The 17,530-nt window shown below is 33.5% G+C and overlaps 2 pseudogenes; both read right to left on the reverse strand.

The window, feature by feature from the left end:
* Positions 1-1,297: 1,297 nt before the first annotated feature.
* Positions 1,298-3,130, reverse strand: LOC130828504 (putative pentatricopeptide repeat-containing protein At1g12700, mitochondrial; annotated as a pseudogene).
* An 804-nt stretch (positions 3,131-3,934) lies between these two features.
* LOC130797191 (THO complex subunit 7B-like) lies at positions 3,935-5,238 on the reverse strand (annotated as a pseudogene).
* Positions 5,239-17,530: the final 12,292 nt, after the last annotated feature.

Here is a 17,530-nt window from a genome sequence, read left to right on the forward strand (position 1 = left end):
CAGAAATTATTCAAGCTAATTGAAAGTTAATCTATAAATAAATACTAAAGACCCATTTAAGTTTTGGTTTAGTCTTATAATAAATGATTATTTATATTTTAATTGTTATAAATTTTAATTCTATTATATGTTATATTGTAATGTTGCATTTATCTGAAAACAGTAACATGATAATAAAAAGGCTTGATAGTAAGAAAATGTTGAACCATGCTTCCGGCATGTAAAAAACGTGAGACATGTTTTCCGGCATGTAAAATACGGCGAACACAATAATATTATTTAACTTTACCTGTGGCTTGAGCAACATTGTACTGGAGAAGTGACGACTCCCACTAAGTTAGGGGTTTTGGTTTACCTTACCCTAACAGACCCTTACATATATCAAACAAAGATCATATGTGTTGCATTCATTAAATAATTTCGTGCCTCAACATTCAAGCAGAAGTGTTTGTAAATCACGCCCTGGTACTCAAGCAGAAGGACCAGAAGTTATATATACATAATTAATTAAAAAAATGATGAATCCTCTATATTGCATAAATCATTTTGCATATTACTTTTTTAAATGCACATATTTTTATACTTATATTATGCTAGCAGGTTTTTATACTCGGCTTATTGGTTGACCGATTCCCATCGGCTGTTCCCTTATAATAGGAGCAGATGTTGCATGTGACTTTACATGAGGTTATTAAGAAGTTATTATATCGTCTATGTGATATTAGAATATAGTATGTATGTAATTTATATAATGTGTATGTAATAAAGATAAATATGTATTAAAGAAAGATGTAATACGTAAAATTATATTTTAATGTTTTGTTTTGTTTGTATTTTGAAAATACTACTCCCTCCTATTCATCTTAAGTGTTCCATTTACTTTATACACTCTATCCAATGCACTTATTCAATCCTTAATATATCGAGTTATGTATAATTTTAAATTATAAAAAGTTAATATTACTAATTTTTACATCAAAACGAATCAAATAAGATCACACATGACTATGTTTTAACTTATACATTAATAATAAAATGCAATTTAAAAGTGATAGATAAATAGTGTCTCAAAAGTAAATGAAACACCTAAGATGAATAGGAAAGAGTATTTTTTAAAAAAATTAGTAGACTTCTACTTTAGCATTACTTACTATAATATATTATATTAAACCTATATTTAGGAATGAACAATTCGTTCAATTTCAATTAGATTTTCATTTATCGTTAATTACATGAACGTCATCGTGTCTAGTGACTCTTTACTACTAACACTACTCATACTTTGCCAAAAAAACCCTTAGATGTCAAAGTATCTTTTAAGCAACTCCTTGTCCGCATCACCAATATTTGGATCAGTGAGTAAGTCCACAAATGACGAGATAGTTTCGTTAAAAGCGGCGAACCCTTTATCTCGCATAAGGCAGACAAGCTTCACAGCCCTTTTAACATCCTTAATCTCAAGAAATGCTTGAATAATTATATTGAAAGTGAATTCATTCGGGGAACATCTAATGCCATCCATTTTCTCAAATAGTTCATTAGCATCAGTTAACAACCCGTTCTTACACAAACCCTTGATCATAACATTATATAGACGCACATCTGGTCGTAACCCCTTAGCTACAACAAATGAGAAGACATTTACAGCTTCTTCATGTTTGCCAACATTCCATAACCCACGAATTAAGATATTATAGATGATCATATTTGGGTGAACTCCGTTCTTCTTCATGTTCTTTAACAAATCCATTGCTTCATCCATCCGTCTATTTTTACATAGACCATCCTACAATGAAGCATACGTAACCACATTCGGTTTGACTCCATGACATTCCATTTCCTTTAAACACTTTAGTGCACTTTCAAGCTGGTTGTCCTTGCACAAACCATTAATGATTGAGCTGTATGTGACAATATTAGGGGTTATTCCTTGAGGAACCATCTCATTCATAAGGATTGGAATTTTATCACTATTTTTAGACCTAAAATATCCATTCAATAAAATGCTGTAGGAAATAACATCAGGTTTACAACCTTCTTTACCCATCAAAATCATTAGATCTTCTGCCTTGTCCATGTCACCGCGTAAACAATATCCATCCATCAACGTATTGTAAGTGATTAAATCAGGGACTTGACCCTTTTTCGTCATTAATCTAAATACAGCTTCGGCCTCATCAATCCTACCATCCTTACAGTACATATCGATTAACATGTTGTAAGTCGGAACATCAGGAATTAAGTTTTTTGCCATCATCTCACTAAGCATATCCTCCGCCTCTTTCCACCTCCCTAAAGTGCACATTCCTCGGATCAAAATAGTATAGGTAACGACATCAGGTCGAATTCCCTTAACTTGCATCTCAGAAAAAAGATTAACGGCCTCATTTATTAACCCGTCTTTAGAAAGACTATCAATAATGGTGCTATAGATGACAATGCCAGGCATACAATGGGCATGAGACTCCATGTCTCTAAGGAGCTTAAGGGCACCAAGATTGTCTCCAGTTCTACATAAACCTTTAAACATGGTCCCATAAACAATCAAATCGGGTTCATACCCAAGCTTTACAATTTTATCCAATAATTTAATAGCGTTGCCTAATCGATGGATATGAATAAAGCCATTGATAAGTGTATTAAAGGTAACAATGCTAGGCCGATAACCTAGTTTAATGATGTAGGAAAGAACCGCAAACCCTAAATCAACACGACCTAAGCGGCAATAACAATTAGCCATAATAGAAAGGGAATGACCATTCGGACGGAGACCTGAGAAATGCAATTGCTTAAAGAGAGTAATGATAGAGGAAAAAAGGGGATGGGGTTTCATTTTAGACATGGCAGTAAATAACATACAAAAATCAACAATAGATAGAAGAGGACGAATGGATTTCATAGAATGAAAGAGGGAAAGGGGATGATCAATTTTGTTAAACCCTAGTTTGGATTGTTGTCGAACATAATCAAGGAATAATTTAGAATCAGCAACATGAACATCTGAAGCATAAGTGGAGATTTTTCGATGACAAAAATGAAATCTAAGATTACCCGGAAATCTAGAAGGGAGGAGAAGAGCAATTGGAAAGAGAGAAATAAGATCAAACCCAGATTTGGTAGTAAACCTCATTGTTAGAGTATCGTGTTTCCCAGAGACTGGTATGGAGTTCAGTTTTGATATCTAGGCGCCATGTCTATAGTTTGATGGAAGGAATGGAGATGGCGGTACTGCATACTTAGAAGGAAAGTAGAAATGTGAGTAGACACCATGACCACAGAGAAAGAACACAAAAACCAGAAAACAAAAAACAGATACTCGTACGAGCGAGAGAGAGTTGATATTTATCGACAAAAATGACTTTAATCATTCGTCACTTTTAATTTGTGATTAATTTTTAATCTATAAATTAAAATATAGTCTGATGAGATCTTGTTTGATTGTTTCATTGCAAAGATTATTAATATTAAATTTTTATAAGTTTTTATCATACATCATCAAAGATATTAAGAATTGAATTAGTGCATTAGAGTGTGTTAAAAAAGCAAATGTCACAATTAAATTGGAATGGACGAAGTATTCACTAATCATACCATGATACGACTTTAAATGGGTTAGTCTAAACTATATTAAAAAAAAATTATTTTCTATATAAGTGTAAATTTAATTTTTATTTTTTTTATTTTTATATTTTTTGACTAATAGACTTCTTATATGAACCTGTCTCACGTGAAACGGTCTCATATAAGAAGCAATTTTTAAAAAACTTTTATGGGCTCGGATAAAAAGGCTTAAAATCTTTTAAAAGTTACCCTAAAATTTTTTTAGAAATTTAGAAGTTTTGGGTTAAAGTTGGCGCAATTTGATGGGCTCGGATAAAGAGGCTTTAAAGTTAATACTAACAAAGCCTATGATTCAAGACAACACAAAAAATTGCTAATCAATGTTCATGCTTTCAGCAATAGCGCTCGTATCCGGACCAACCTTATGCTCTTTAGTTTGATTTTTCATCTCTTGAACTAAGCTTCTCTGTCTATCCTCTATTGTTATCTACAGCTCATCCAACTACACTTATATAACTAGTAAAAAAAATGTTTGTCTTTTTCAAAAGTATTGCCTTTCCTAATCGATCAAAGTTTGGGTAGTGTATTTTGGCCCTGCATATCTAACCTTTTTGGGACCATACGCACATAGATAAATGTCTCCAATCGAGCAAATTTTTAGGTTGCAACTAGAGGTACTTGATGGGCTGGGTCGAGCCAGGATATAATTAAAATAAAGTGGGCTATAAAAGGGCTCAATAAGGGTCCAAAAATGGCCTTGTAAATAGCATAATTAATGATAATTTAAATATTACAAATAACAATGTCAATGGAAATTGTTAATATTTTTTCAATTTAATTATTATAAATGATAAATTATTTGTTATAAATTGATAGATGGAAAAAAATAATAATTTTTTGTATTAAAACTGGGTCTGATCGGGCAGGGTCAGGCTTTGAAGCCCATATTATATTTTAAGGGTCCTTATCCAACTCGGCGTCATAATTACTTATGTCCGGCCCGACTTTTATCCGGCCCATTTAACTCCCCTATCCCTAGTTGCTACAAAGCAATTAGCAAACAATATGCGTCATTAGTAAAAACGTACCACTTGTAAACGAAAAGCATACTGTTTTCTTCGAAGATCTAGTAGTCTTGAGCTAGCTATATCTTCTGCTTCCAGTACTGCCATCTGGTTCTCAAGTTTTGCAATTGTTTTCTCTGTTTCTGACCGAGGGGGGTGGATGGCAATTAATTTCTGTATCGTCTCACACTGTTTCTTGTGTTTTCTCTCAATCTTGCAGGCTTAAAGTTCCTTCTTTAAATCTTCAATTTTAATTATACCTGAAGAATCTGGCTATTTATCTCATCTTTCAACTCATTAAAGTGCTCCTTCTCCCTTAAGTTTGCATCGACAAATGCTTTGCTTTTCAACAATGGAATCTCAAAAGTAGTAAGTTCATGAAGAAATGCTTTTGCAATTCTCTCGCAATCATTGTAATTTTCTCCATTCTTTTCAACCTCAGTAACAAAAGCTATAAATTTCTTTTGTAGCTTCTTCAATAAGGTTCCCCTCTTGTGGTGGTCGTGCGTGTGAGAAGTTTGTGCTTTATAATGACATCGTCTTTATGAGGACCATAAGCATAGTGAGTAGCCATTGCCTCTCCTTTGCCAGCAAACCATCTTCCTTTGAGCATTGAAAGAAAAAACTGCACCCAACATGAATGAGGAGTTGACACATAAAAAGAGGTAATAGGCAGAAAGATACAAAAAGGTAGCACTCGAAAGCAAATATTAAAATAATAAATTGACTTTAAGTTGTAGATAGGGGGGAAAGTTTCGAATGAAAACAAAATATGCCACATGATCCAAATCTAATTAGCAGTCCAGACTCATATTACCTTCCGAATAAATTTAGATTGAATATTCTAAAAAAATTTAATTTTCAGAATGGATTAACAAAACAATCATACACGCCCTGTATTATCCATACAAAAGTCCAACAATAATTTACCTCTAAGGCTCTAACTAACCGTCATTTAGCTTATGGGACTTGTGAATTTATTATGTGTTAACGTATGAGATCTTAATCATTCTTATTTATGAGAAGTTACAAAAGATTTAATCTATCAAGGGTCAATTAAAAACAACTTCAATGTTTTTACAAGGGTTAAAGCATGTACATCTAGTTCTAAAAGCACATATAGGTGATAGCTAGAAAATGGCATTAGGTTAACGGAATTTTGTTAACGGTTCTAGTTATCCCCATTATGTACATATTTTTTCACGCCAAAAGATGCAAAAAAAACATAGGAAACTGTGATATGACCTATATTAATACTAGAGCTTGTTCTCCTCCAGGAGATTAGGACTGAATGGAGCGGGGTTGGATTCAACCGAAAGAGTGAAAACGTGAGTGAAAGTTTTGTGCTTGACTAAATTGAATTGAATGAAATGGAAGTATGGAAATAAAAAGAACTAAATTGTTTCTTTTCTTTGAGTTAAAAGTTTTAAGTAAAGATTCTTGATTATTTACTGTATCGTAGTCAACAATATGGAAGCTCAAAAATCCAATTTTCAATTTTCTACTTTCCGTCACCTCCAGTTCCCTTAAGCCAAATTCGAAATCATCAAACTAGAATCCTAATAAACGCTTCCTTAATGAAAAACTATAAATATCAATTTCTTTCAACACATAAAAATTGTTTGTGAAGACAGAAAAAACACCCAACAAACGAAAAACACATTTATCTCCGGTAATCTGATGAATCCTCTATATTGCATAAAGCATTTTGCATATTACTTATTGAAATGCACATATTTTTATACTTGTATTATGCTATCAAGTTTTTATACTCGGCTTATTAGCTGACCGATTCCCATCGGCTATTCCTTTATAATGGGAGCAGATGTTGCAGGTGACTTTACATGTGGTTATTAAGAAGCTATTGTATCGTCTATGTGATATTAGGATATATTATGTATGTAATTTATATAATGGGTATGTAATAACGATAATTATGTATTAAAGCTTCATGTAATATGTAAAATTATACTTTAATGTTTTAAGTTTTGTTTGTTTTTTTGAAAATATTGTTTTTTTAAAAAATTAGTAGACTTCCACTTTAGCATTATGGGGTATAATATTATATTAAACCTATATTTAGAAAAGAACAGTTCGTTACAATTTCAATTAGGCTTTCATTTATCATTAATTGCATATTCATAATCATGTCTAGTGAGTAGTTTTCCTCTCTAGGGTTAAGGGATAAACCCTAATTCGAAGCATGGAATGATATTTTATCGATTAATTGTGTGAAATTTGGGTCTATGATTAAACCTATTGAAATAGCCAAAAAAATTAGCCGCTTATTTAATTGTAATTAATTAAGTATGATTGGGATTATTGAATCTTAAATACGATAATTTATTTAGACTGAGTAAACTTTCTATTACCTTTGGATATTAGCTTTATTAGATTTGGGATTAAAATAAGTTATACGATGAAATTGGGTATAATATAAATGGATGAATTAATTTTGTGTAAGACACATAACCCATATTAGTGTCATTAGTTGATGAAAAATAGTATGTCACTAATATCCTTTCCTTGATACATATCAGGAGGATGAATTCCTTCCTCATCAAACTTATTTTCCTAAACCTTTATCAAAAAGCCACATCATTTTAATGTCAGAAACTTAAAATGTTCATCATCTACTTCATTTCTTTTCATTCCATCTTCATTCTAAAATTTATGAATCTTTATTATTATGATATCAAAAATTAAAACTAAGTATTGAACTAAAAGATTAAGTATTTATGGGTTATTGGTATAAGTAAGGGTTCGTATTGGAGTTTTGAGTTAAGATTGATAGTAATATTCATGAAATTGGGTGAAGAAAAAGTTAGGGTTTATATCAATTCAAGTGTAAAATTTGGGTTTATTGAAGAAACGAGAACTAGGATTCATCTACTAAGATTAAATTGGGAATTTTGTGACTCAAATTAAAGTTCATGATTGAAAGTTGGAGGATTCTCAATGGTGATTGAGGTAACCCACAAACATTTAAGTATTTATTGAATGTTTTAAAGTAGTTTAGTATTTGTGGATTCAATTTGGGTCTTTGATTCAAATTTAAATATCAACTTAAATTTAAGATGAGTATATGAATTCAATTAGTAATTGGGTTTTTTTTAGTGTTGATTAGTTTTGGTTGATTGGGTTTTTTCGTTTCTAGAATAAAATTTAGTATTTTGGATATTGAAATTTCTGTTCATAAACTAAGTGTTCTGTTTTGGCCATTTTTGGGTCAGTTGTGATTGTTTTTGAGTTCTGGTGTCTGCATAAGAACTGTAGAGCTCCAAATCACGGTCGCGTGGACACTTGAATCGCCCCAAAATGAGTTTGTATGAGGGCGTTATATCCAAAATACTAGTAGGCTGTCATGAAAATCAACAATGAGGTTTCTGTTTTGTTCTGTTCGAATCTGTTTGGCTATTTTTGAGACAGTTAGATTCATTTCTGGGTTTTAGTGTCCGCATATATAAGAATTGTAGAGCTCTGAGTCAGAGTCGCGTAGCTATTTGAATCACCCCAAAATGAGTTCTTATGAAAGAGTTATGTCCAAAATACTAACAGACTGTCATAAAAATCGCGAATAACCAATCATGAGATTAATTGTTGAAATTGGGATCAATTTACGGTTATTATTCTTTCTTTATTGATTGGTATTTTTGAGTTATGATCCTTAATTGATTATTATGGGTGTTGGTACAAGTATCAAATTTGGGAATATACGTATCAATTGGGTATTTGATTAGTTGATTTTATTTGGATAGGATATAAGTTGGATATTGAGATTTAAGATTGGTGTAAAATTAGTTAAACTCCATTGATAGTAACTCAAGTTCTTATATGTTGATGGTTGATGATGAATTGATTTATATTTTAAGTAATGATTGTTTATTTCAAAAGAAAATTTAGTGAATTATTGTTTTGTTTTATATTGAAATCGACATTATAAAAATGTCCGTTTTTGGGAATTGGCAACGAATATTTATATCCGGATTATTGTGAAATCCTATAGCTTGATAATAGGTAATGGTTATTCGGATCGGTCTCGAGTCCCCGATCCCGTTTCGTTCTTGCAAGAGCCGTATTTTCGGTGATGACGATCACCCGTGTTCTCAGGATTTAGATCAAGCTTACTTTCTGATGGTCCATATATATATTCCCACGTTTTAACCTGTTGTTACATTATTGTTTTTAATGAGTTTTGAATAAATATGTTTGGTGTATAAAGTTTTTTTCTTTGCAATGAAAGCATATGTTTCATTTGCCATATTATTTTGCTATTAACTTGTAAAGTTATAGCCGTATTTTGATTCGTTATGAACTAAAGGTTCATAGTCGTATTTATGTTGATACCAAACGGTCTTTTAAATGGGTTTGGATTTGGATAAAATAATGTTTATAAATAGTTACCAATTGAACACGGAATTTAATTGGAGATGTTTGTTAATGACTTGTAAATAAATATAATAGTTTTTTGGATTACTCAACAATTCAATTGTTGACAGTCATTGATGGGGCCTATCCCTTATGGGGGATAGATCCATTTTCAGGTTAGCTCTGATGTGGAGACGATGCCTACTTGTATAGTGTGTTATGTGCGAGGCTATGACTTCTTTTTGAAATACAAATGTAAATAAGATATTTGTAAATTAAATTGTAATAATTTTACTATACTTTTTAAATAATATTCACTTAATTATGTAAAAAGTTTTAAATACTCTGATATTGGTTTACTGCGGCTATCGAGCTACAGGTTGGATTCAGCCCAGACTTCTATAAGTCTTCCGCTATGCTTTGTAGACAATATTATTATATTGTTTACGCTGGTTTGGGCTATTTCACCTATGCTCAATGAATCTTAGTTTAAATATCTTTATTAACCTTTTTAATAAAACGGAAGTTTGAGGATTAACACTAGTGAGGTTTTAAACCGATATTGATCAATAGAGCGGAATCTTGAGATTAATTAGATCACGTTTAATTATGCCAAAGTCTCAAATTCATACAATTATGAGAGGAATGGACTCCCATGTTAGAATTAGGTGATTCCCGACGCCCTAGATTTGTCATATTATTATTATCTTTCTATTAATCATTGTCTTCGCTTTAATTATTAGCTTTATTTGCTTTAATTTAGTTATTTGCTCACAGTAGTGTTAGTTTCTCAACCCATCTAATTGTTGATCCGTGTCTGGTAGTGTTAGTTTCTCAACCCATCTAATTTCAAAGAATCCTTGTATCACAAAGATCATTAATATTAATCACAATATTACATAAATTACTAACAAACCCCATGATTCAAAAAAGCACAAAAAATTGCTAATCAATGTTCATGCTTTCAGCAATCCCGCTCGTATTCGGACCAACCTTATGCTCTTCAGTTTGATTTTTCATCTCTTCAACTAAGTTTCTCTGTCAAAAAAATGTTCGTCTTTTTCAAAATTATTGCCTTTCCTAATCGATCAAAGTTTGGGCAGTATATTTAGGCCGTGCATATCTAACCTTTTCGGGACCATACCCACATAGACAAACGTCTCCAATCAAGAAAATGTTTAGGTTACAACTAGAGGTATTTAATAGGCTGGGCCGAGCTAGGTTATAATTAAAATGAAGTGGGCTATAAAAGAGCTCAATAAGGGTCCAAAAAGGGCCTTGTAAATAGCATAATTAATGATAATTTAAATATTACAAATAACAATGTCAATGGAAATTGTTAATATTTTTTCAATTTAATTATTATAAATGATAGATTATTTGTTATAAATTGATAGATGGAAAAAAAAATAATTTTTTGTATTAACACTGGGTCTGATCTGGCAGGGTCGGGCTTTGAAGCCCATATTATATTTTAAGGGCCCTTATCCAACTCGACCTCATAATTACTTAAGCCCGGCCCGACTTTTATCTGGCCCATTTAACACCCCTATCCCTAGTTGCAACAAAGCAATTAGCAAACAATATGCGTCATTAGTAAAAACGTACCACTTGTAATAGAAGAGCAAACTGTTTTCTTCGAAGATCTAGCAGTCTTGATCTAGCCATATCTTCTGCTTCTAATGCTGCAATTCTACTAATCTCAGCATTGTAGTCCAGTGCCAAAGCCACGACTCGTCGCTCATGCCACGACTCATCGCATACATTCTGATCTCAACATTGAAGTCTAGAGACTGAGCGACGACTCGTCCCCAATATTTCCACGACTCGTTGCCAACTCACCAAAGACTCATCACCCCTGATATCACGAGTCTTCGCCATGCGTTCGACCGGTTATTTTGCAGCCAATTTTTATAGCAGCAGTTATTTTATTTTAAGTTTCAGTTTTTATCAGTTTTTTAGCCGTAGTTTTAGAGATAATCCAAAGAATTATTTTTGGTTCTTTAAGCTTTTGTTGCAAAACTTCGTCGTTACATTAATTCTTCTTGCAATTTACATTATTGTTCTTCGTAATTAGTCAGTTTTCTTTGTTAATTGCTTTATTATTTATCTCTTTCATTGAAATCATTCATCGTTTTATGTTTACTATTTCTATTAAGTAATCATTCATTATGAATTGCATATTTACCATCATGTTTAGTGAGTAGTTTTCTTCTTTAGGGTTAGGGTATATTCAAAGCATGGGATGAAATTTTATCGATTGATTGTGTGAATTTTGGGTCTATAGTTAAATCTAGGCTTAATGAATCTTGGTTTAAACATCTTTATTAACCTTTTCAATAAAACACAAGTTTGAGATTAGAACTAATTGAGGATTGAGATATATTTAAATTAAATTCCTACTAGTTAAGCCAATAAAACGGAAGTTTGAGGATTAACACTAGTTTGGTCTTAAATCGATATTAATCAATAGAGCGGAAGCTTGAGATTAATTAGATCACATTTAATTATTCCATTGAATCAATTTCATACAATCATGAGAGTGATCGACTCCCATGCTAGAGTTAGGTGATGCCCGACACCCTAGAGCTTGTCATATCATATTCATCTTCATATTGATCGTTGTTTTAGCTTTAGTTTTTGCATCATAATACTAGTTTCTCGACCACATTATTTCTTGATCCGTGTCTTGTAGTCATAAAACAAACAAATTGATTAATTCGCCTCCTTGTGTTCGACCCGCGACTACACGTCAACCGTGCGCTTGCGGTTATTTAATTCTTTGTGTTTGAATTCTTTTGTCGCGTAATTCTTTTGTTTTGTTGATTGAGCTACTGGCCACTTACTTGTTGTCCCCTCTCCTAGACCCCTTTGTGTTTGAATTCTTTGAATGCATAGAAGAGCTTGATCTCTAGAGCGATTCGACCCAGAGATCGAAGTTACTGCCCGTAGACTGAACGCCGAACGCTTAAAGCGGTTAAAGCGACAACAATGCTAACCAATCCTTTGGCCAATTGGGTGCGCCCACGCTCACCCAAAATTCCATTCCATGTATCGTCAAACCCGATTTCGGTAAAAAAATTTTGAATTGAAGCCTCACCTCATCCAAATGATTGAGAGGAACCAATTCGGCGGTCACCCTAGTGGGAGTCCTTATGACCATATCGCAGTCTTTATAAAAAGGTGTGACACCATCACTGCTAAGAATCTTTCCATGGTAGCAGTGCATATGCAGCTTTTCCCCTTCATCTTGAAGGATAAAGCTAAATCCTAGCTCAATTCCGAGCTCGCTGGTATATATAGGACTTGGGAAGAACTGGGAGTGATGGGAGAGGTTTAAAGACCTCCAGCTTAGCTGTCCTCACTATCAGATACCCAACTGGTTGCTCGCCCAATCCTTCTATGGAGGACTGTTCGATGAGGAAAAGTAGTCGATTAACACCGCATGTGGCGGTGACATGGACTCCAAGCTCCTAGATGACCTCTTGAGCCTCTTCGAGAAATGGCCAAAAATGGTTTCTCATTTTTGAAATATGAAGAGATGGACAAACGCAACAAGAGGGGGGGTGAATTGTTGTATTACAAGTTTAAGAATTTTAGCCCTGCTTTTGCGGAATTTAGCAAGAAAATAAAACTTAAACTTGAAACGAAAAAGATAAAAGGAGACAACGATTTTACGTGGAAACCTTCTTGGCCTAATAAGAAGGAAAAACCGCGACCCCCCGGGATTTCAAAATTCTCCAATATGTTTTAGGCAATTCGTTACAATTACATAAAACAATTTGCTTCACTCAAAGCTTCTCTATTCTCTAGGTGCTTCACTCGAAGCTTCTCTATTCTCTAGGCCACTTCTCTTTCTCCTTCTCTTTCTCACGCTTCACTTGAAGCTTTCTCTTAGCTTTACTCAAAGCTATTCTCTTCTCTAGCTTCACTAGAAGCTTCCTAATTCTCCCCTAGACTTTCCCAAGTCTAGTTACAACAATTCTCTCGATTACCCTTTACAAGGCCAATATTCTTCAAAAGGATAAAAATTAAATAGTTGCATAAGAAAAATATAATAAATTAATTGGCAAATTCATGAATAAAATATTTTTCTTATTTTGATCTCACCTTAAGGACACTCTTAGATGGATGTTCGGTTTAAGCAAAGATCACTCTTATTTATAGAGTAACAACCGTACCAAAAATAGGCTAAGTAACATCCAATTTTCCTTGATCCTAAAATAAAGAAGTTATTGGAATCCTTGAGTATGGAGCCACGGTTAATATACTCTAAAAATAGAGTTGCGGTTCCATCATACTAAAAATAGTATAGGAGCCAATATTGAATCCTTATTAAGTGGAGACTTTTTCTAATCAAAGAATAAGTCTTAGGTTATTTTTACATGACTAAAAATAGTTTTGCCAACCAACTTATTAATTAATTAAGCAACTAATTTAACTCTTAACCGTTACATTAACTTAAAAACAGAAAATAAATTATTTGCAGTTTTCCAGTCGATGTCTTCTCCAGACTTGCAACGTAGGAACAATGTAGCTTAGATATCATCAGAGCATCATATATGTAGCTCATTAACTCATATATCCATAATTATCTTATAAAACTATCAACAGAGCATTCAAAACAATTATTAGAACAATTCAGCATCAGAGCAAACAAGACAAACCACTATCAGAGAATAACTTCCATTATTAGAGCAATATAAATCAATTAAGATGTGAAACTGTGTATTCACAACTTCTCTTAAGTTTGTGCATCCTCTTTCCCCTTTTGTCATCAATCAAAAAGAACTGGGATAGTCAAACCACAGCGCAAACCATATAGATTTTGCCATTGAAGAAATTCAGAAACAGTAAATGAAAGCAAACACCATGAAATGCAATCCAGTTATGCATATATTTAACATCACAAACTAATATGAAACAAAGAAATTGTAGCAGCTGTGTCAACAAAATAAATTCAACTTAGTATCAAAAAAAAAAAATTGTTTGATAACTTTCACTGATAGATAGAAGGGCCAACAAATAGTAAAATGATGTAGGAAGAGGAATCAGGGAGCAGTCTCATCTTCATCAATGAACTCAGTCTGCACTTCAACTGTGTCCAGCTTGGCACCAAGACGGTTCTCCATCTGGATGAGCTGATCAGTAATTGAGGCAAGTGAGACACGAGTTTCATCTTGAAAAGCAAGGAATTGAGACTGGAGGTCTTGGAGCTTCGATAGGATGGAGTCTAAAGAAGCTGCAGGAACAAAATTAAAGTTAGCACAACCTATACCTGGTGAAGTGTGTGTTGGAAATGATGTTGGTGTAGATTGTATAGGTGATGGTTTTGGTGATGGAATTTGAGGTGATGGTGGTGTGGCTGGCTTGGGAGAGGTAGGTACATATGTTGTAGGCTCAGGGATGTGGTGAGAGGTGATGTCATCATCCATAACAACCTTACATTTAGAAGCCAACCTCCTACTTTTCCTTTGTATTGAACCAGCCTGCTTCCTCATAGCTATCACAATCTCCTCATCACTTGAGTCACTACCTAGAATGTGATAATCATCATCCTCCATAGCTTCTCCTTTATCTTCTGATTCCCCCTTACTTGCTGCTTGTCCCTATTCCCAAGTTTCTGTTGTTTTAGTTGTGGCAGAGGGAACAGACTCCTGCTCCTTATTCTCCTTATCCTCTTCTACGTGTTCTTTCCTTCCTTCCTCATTCTTCTCATCCTCAGTCTCTATATCCACAACCTTCTCAATGGCGTTTTCTAGTATCCCTTCATCATTTAATCTTAGATGCAAATTGTGAAGACATTTTGCACCTACTTTATTGTTGGGATCCATTGGGAACTGTAAGCCATCTAGAGGTACACCAAATTTTTTGAAAATCCATGTCATTAACCCTCCATATCCAACAGAACTCCCTTTTTCAATGCAGTTAGATAGGTGAGAAATCATCAAAGAAGGAAAGTTTCTTTTGATGTGATTAGCCATACAATAAATCAGGGTTGCATCACATAGACTAACTTCACTTCGTTTTGAATACGTGGTTAAATGAATCTACGTGCAATGTTATATAACAATTTGTGCAAAGGAGACAAGATGTTGTGGCTAATTTTTCCTTTCTTTTGATCAATTCCTAAAACTTTTATAACAGTCTTTTCACTGATTCCAGAAAACACAATTTTCGAACCAACATGGTATGTATTAAAACCAACAGCAGGAACATTGAACCATTCCCCCAACATCAAACTGTTAAATTCTATTTTTATTTCCCTAACAGTGCTTGAACATACTCCATTGTCAGTAAAAAAGTTTGAAATAAATTCACATACTAGGTTTGGGAATATTGGGTTGCAACAGAAATCAGACATTAATATCTCCCAATTTTGATTTTGCAATATGGTGTGAAGTTGTGGGAAGGGAGTAGAATCATACCAGTACTTGTCTAAACCAAACCCTACAGACATTTCCTTCGAAATTTCTGCTGCACTACAAACCAAACCCAACGTAGTCTCAGGTCTGAGGTTGATGAACTGAAAAGCTTGTTGCGGACCCATATCCAAAACAGTGTCTCACATGTGAAGTTTCTCGAAACACAAATAACTCAGGTAGCACAGCATATCAACACTCGCCCTCCAAACCAATTCCCAAGCCAGCCAGAGCCCAAGGGTAAGTAGCCCAACCAGTCCGTGAATACAGTTACCACGCGAAGTGGTAAGCAACTTGTCGATTCCCCCCTTGTGGAGGTATCTTCTGAAAGGCTAGTACCTAATGATGCTATTACTGATAATGTGATTGTTGATGAGCTTGTTGTAAATGATAATGTGATTGTTAATGAGCCTGTTGTTAATGATAATGTGGTTGTTGATGAAACTATTTTGAATGATAATGATGCCACTGACACTGTGACCAATGCAAAACATGATAAATCAAAGTCTAAGGTCACCGACATTCTGATTAAGCACGTGCTTTTTCCTCAGAAATTGGTGCAAGCTAAGTTAGAAAAGAAATATGGGAAATTTTTGAATTTGTTGAAAAATGTATCCATTGAACTTCCTTTCTTAGATGCAATGTCTGAGATACCCGCCTTTCCCAAATTTCTTAAGACTCTTTGTTTTAATGGGAGGAAGCTAGATGAGATCGTTTAGGTCTCTAAGGAGGTGAATGTTAATGCTTTCATGATTGGGAATCTACCTCCTAAACTAGCTGACCCCGGTAGTTTTAGTATTCCCGTTACTGTTGGGAATATATATATGGATAGAGCTTTGTGTGACCTTGTAACACCTGAATTTCCTCCTGTCCTTTACGATTTTGGTTTCGTTAAGGGGTCGGAAATTCAGGGGTGTTACAGACCTAGGTGCTAGTGTTAGCCTAATGCCTTACTCCATGTATAAGAGAATCCGCAATGTGAATGAATTGACCCCTACTAGGATGACATTATAGTTGGTTGACCGTAGTATTGTCTACCCTAAGGGAATCTTGTCTGACGTAGCTTTAAGGATTGGCAAACTTGTAGTACCTTGTTGTAACACCCCGATATTTTCCCGATATTTTCTTCCCGATATATTTAATAATTCACTAGTAATATTACTTCTATATATATATTTTATTTATTATTGGGCTTGATCATGAGATTTGCAATCCTTTTTGGCAATTAGAATTATTTGGACCCAAACTTTTCCTTAACCCATCTTTTCTTTTAAAAAAAAAAAAGAAAATAGGAGGGACTCTTGGTGGAGCTTGTAACTCCCTTAGGGTAATGAAGGATCAAGGCATTAATCCCATATAATTAACCCTTCTTAATTCCTAAATTATTTTCATATTGACATCCTTTCAAAATTCCTCCTAATTCACATTCCTAACTCCATCACACTTCATCATTTGGTGTTTTCCTTTACAATTGTAAGTGTAATTCTTAATCTATGTTGAATCTTAAGTTTTAATTTAAAATTCTATGATTATTATATGTTTTATCTTATAATTCATGTTTACTTTATGAATTTAAAATTTCATGTATGATTTTGGGATGTATTTTTCTATCTAAATTGATGAAGAATGTTTCTTTTTAGGGTTTTAGATATGTTTATATGTGTGTGAAGGATTTGTTTGATGGATGATTGTAAAGTATATATATATATAAAAAAAATGGATGCTAATAGAAAAATGTATGTGGTGTTAGAAATTTATTTTATTGATTAATAGGAGGAATTTATAATGTTGTTAGAGAAATATATATAAATATATATGTGATGTGTGTGTGTGTGTACATTGTGTAAAAAGAATTATTTTTGAGGAATAAAAATTAATTTCATAGATGGTCATGAAAATTATGTAAATAGTCGTTTAGATTTAATAGGAAATAAAGCATTGAAATTTATATTTTTGTGATAAAAAAAAAATGAAATGACAAAATCCCGTAGGTTTGGAAAATGGTGAAAAAAGGTGTTTTTGGAACATTTTTGGCTTTGAAATTAGGTTAAAAATACTTATACTATGTTATAAATTATGGAAATTGGTACCCGGGGGTTTTAACGCCTTCCGGAC

The sequence above is a fragment of the Amaranthus tricolor genome, chromosome 12 (assembly GCF_026212465.1).
Source record: "Amaranthus tricolor cultivar Red isolate AtriRed21 chromosome 12, ASM2621246v1, whole genome shotgun sequence".
Classification (NCBI taxonomy): Eukaryota; Viridiplantae; Streptophyta; class Magnoliopsida; order Caryophyllales; family Amaranthaceae; genus Amaranthus; species Amaranthus tricolor.